This window comes from Rana temporaria, chromosome 1, assembly GCF_905171775.1.
Source record: "Rana temporaria chromosome 1, aRanTem1.1, whole genome shotgun sequence".
Classification (NCBI taxonomy): domain Eukaryota; kingdom Metazoa; phylum Chordata; class Amphibia; order Anura; family Ranidae; genus Rana; species Rana temporaria.
In genome coordinates, this window is record NC_053489.1 from 103,271,059 (window position 1) to 103,274,736 (window position 3,678).

The window sequence follows — 3,678 nt, forward strand, 5'->3', positions numbered from 1 at the left end:
TGGATAATTTATTAGGAGAATTGTAAAAATTGCTCTGGTGCATAGGAGGTGAACAGGTATGAGAGGTGAAGTGGATAAAGTGATAGGTGTTCTCAATCAGCACTTAAAGTGATACTAAAGTCTCCTATTTTTTTCATTAAAAATAACAAACATGTTATACTTACCTGCCCTGTGTAGTGGTTTTGCACAAAGCAGCCAATATCCTCCTCTTCTTTGGTCCCTCTTCAGTTCTCCTGGCTCCTCCCTCCTGTCAAGTGCCCCCACAGCAAGCAGCTTGTTATGGGGGCACCCAAGCTGAGTCACATCTCCGTGAGTCTATTCAGACACAGAGCTGCATTCTGGCCCGGCCCCACCCCCTCTCTTTCCTTGTTGGCTCACTGGCTTGGATTGACAGCAGCGGGAGCCAATGGCATAGCGCTGCTGTCCCAGCCAATGAGAAGGGAGAGTCCCAGACAGCCAAATCTTTTGTGCAACATTGCTGGATCTAGATGGACATCACGTAGGTATTAGGGGGGCTGAGAGGGGCTGCTACACACAGAAGGCTTTTTTATATTTATCCATAGAATGCATTAAGATTTAAAAAAAAAACTTCTGCCTTTACTACCACACTAAGCAGTGTGGGGAGAATGATTATCCTTACATCCAGCCTTACATGGATCAAAATTTAGCTGGTTCAAACAAGGCACACCGCTCCTCCTTTAATGCTCAGAACAGATACTAGAATATGGGTAAATTTGAGTTGACTTGGTGAGTTTTGCCCACTACAGAAACTTTTTTGGAAAGAATATCTGAATTATGAGTTTACTGGTAATTTTTTGGGTAAGCTAGTACAAGATAAATTCATGTTGGCTAGTATGAGCATTGTTTTTGTACTCTCGTTTGTATTAACACTGGCTCCATATCATTTACTTGCACTAATGCACATCTAAAGTGGTTGTAAAGGCAGAAGGTTTTTTATCCTAATGCATTCTATGCATTAAGATAAAAATCTTTCTGTGTGCACCAGCCCCCCTAAGCCCCCCTAATACTTACCTGAGCCCGATCTCTATCCAGCAATGTCTACGAGTGCCTCATCCATCGGGGACTCTCCCTCCTAAATTGACTGAGCCACAGCAGTGGCGCTATTGGCTCCCACTGCTGTTAATCAAACTCAGCCAATCAGGAGAGAGAGGGGGCAGGGCTGCAACGTGGCTCCGTATCTGAATGGATACACGGAGCTGTAGCTGGGCTTGGGTGCCCCCATAGCAAGCTACTTTATTACATGTTTTCATGTGACAACACTGAAGATAATACACTTTGCTACAATGTAAAGTAGTGAGTGTACAGCTTGTATAACAGTGTACATTTTCTGTCCCCTCAAAATAAATCAACACACAGCCATTAATGTCTAAACCGCTGGCAACAAAAGTGAGTACACCCCTCAGTAAAAATGTCCAAATTGAGCCCAATTAGACATTTCTCCTCCCCAGTGTCATGTTAGTGTTACAAGGTCTCAGGTGTGAATGGGGAGCAGGTGTGTTAAATTTGGTGTTATCGCTCTCACTGGTCACTGGAAGTTCAACATGGCACCTCATGGAAAATAACTCAATGAGGATCAGAAAATAGAATTGTTGCTCTACATAAGAAGCTATAAGAAGAAACTGAGCTGCAGCACGGTGGCCAAGACCATACAGCGGTTTGACAGGACAGGTTCCACTCATAACAGGCATTGCCATGGTCGACCAAAGAAGTTGAGTGCATGTGCTCAGCGTCATATCCAGAGGTTGTCTTTGGGAAAGAGACATATGAGTGCTGCCAGCATTGCTGCAGAGGTTTAAGGAGTGGGGGGTCAGCCTGTCAGTGCTCAGACCATATGCCGCACACTGCATCAAATTAGTCTGCATGGCTGTCGTCCCAGAAGGAAGCCTCTTCTAAAGATGGTGCACAAGAAATCCCGCAAACAGTTTGCTGAAGACAAGCAGACTAAGGACATGGATTACTGGAACCATGTTCTGTGGTCTGATGAGACCAAGATAAACTTATTTGGTTCCAAGCGTGTGTGGTGGCAACCAGGTGAGAAGTAAAAAGACAAGTATGTCTTGCCTACAGTCAAGCATGGTGGTGGGAGTGTCATGGTCTGGGGCTGCATAAGTGCTGCCGGCACTGGGGAGCTACAGTTCATTGAGGGAACCATGAATGCCAACATGTACTGTGACATACTGAAGCAGAGCATAATCCCCTACCTTTGGAGACTGGGCTGCTGGGCAGTATTCCAACGTGATAACGACCCCAAACACACCTCCAAGATGACCACTGCCTTGCTAAAGAAGCTGAGGGTAAAGGTGATGGACTGGTCAAACATGTCCAGGGCCAGACTGGCCTACCGGGATACCAAGAGATTTCCTGGTAGGCTGCCTGCTCTGAGGCCGGTTTGAGCAAACCCGTGGCTGCCCCGCTCCTCTCCCTCCTCCTGTCACACACAGCAGGCACTGAGGCACGGAGTTCATTGTGAAAAGTTTGGCCGCGCTGCCTGTGACAAAAGTCCCGCCCTCCTCCTAGACCAGCTCATGTGATAGACGCAGTGTCCTGTCTATCACAAGAGCTGGTCTAGAAGGAGGGTGGAACTTTTGTCACAGGCAGCGTGGCCTGCTGAGGGAAGGTCGAGATAGCAGCATAGTCACCGATGCCGGGAGACGGTTGGAGGTAGGTCCCGATCCCTCGCCTGTTGCCGACAGCGACAGGCCACTTCCCTGAGCGGCGGCAACAACTTTAAACCAAGGGAGAGGCATCCGCGGGTCAGAGCACCAGCAAAGCCCTGCCCCCTCCCTCCCTGCACACAGACTCACCCACCTATGTGTCTACACAGCCACCTTCACCTGCTTCCTATCACTGCAGCGGAGCACCCACATAGGCAGTGGCGGTGCTGCGCATGGAGGAGAGGGGCGGGGGCAATATTTAATTGCCGAAGGTGGAAGATCTGTTGTGACAGCAAGTCGTTCAGAGAGTGGCTTGTTCATGAGATATTTGGATTTTTTTAAATTATTATTATTATATATTTATGTGTATATTTATTTATTTATTTTTGTATGTATTTATTTGGATTTATGTGTGACTTTTATTTTTATTTATTTATGTGTATTTATTTATTTTTGTATGTATTTATTTTTATTTCTTTATGTATTTATTTATTTTGCTAAGGACAAACGCAACTGCCTGTGTAGTATACCGATGAAAGGAACTTGGGGTGTCCGCACACACACTTTAATAAACAATCAATTTATTTACTGTACAGGTTTTATAATTGTATCAACAGTTTGCACAGCACTTTACACCAATGAGGGCAGACAGGACAATTATTATACAATTCATGCACAGCACCGCCACTGCCTATGTGGGTGCTCCAGTGATGGGAAGCAGGTGAAGGTGGCTGTGTAGACACATGGGTGGGTGAGTCTGTGTGCAGGGAGGGAGGGGGCAGGGCTTTGCTGGTGCTCTGACCCGCGGACGCCTCTCCCTCGGTTTAAAGTTGTTGCCGCCGCTCAGGGAAGTGGCCTGTCGGCAACAGGCGAGGGATCGGGACCTACAGTGGGGATCGAAAATTTGGGCACCCCAGGTAAAAATTTGTATTAATGTGCATAACAAAGCCAAGGAAAGATGGAAAAATCTCCAAAAGGCATCAAATTACAGATTAGACATTCT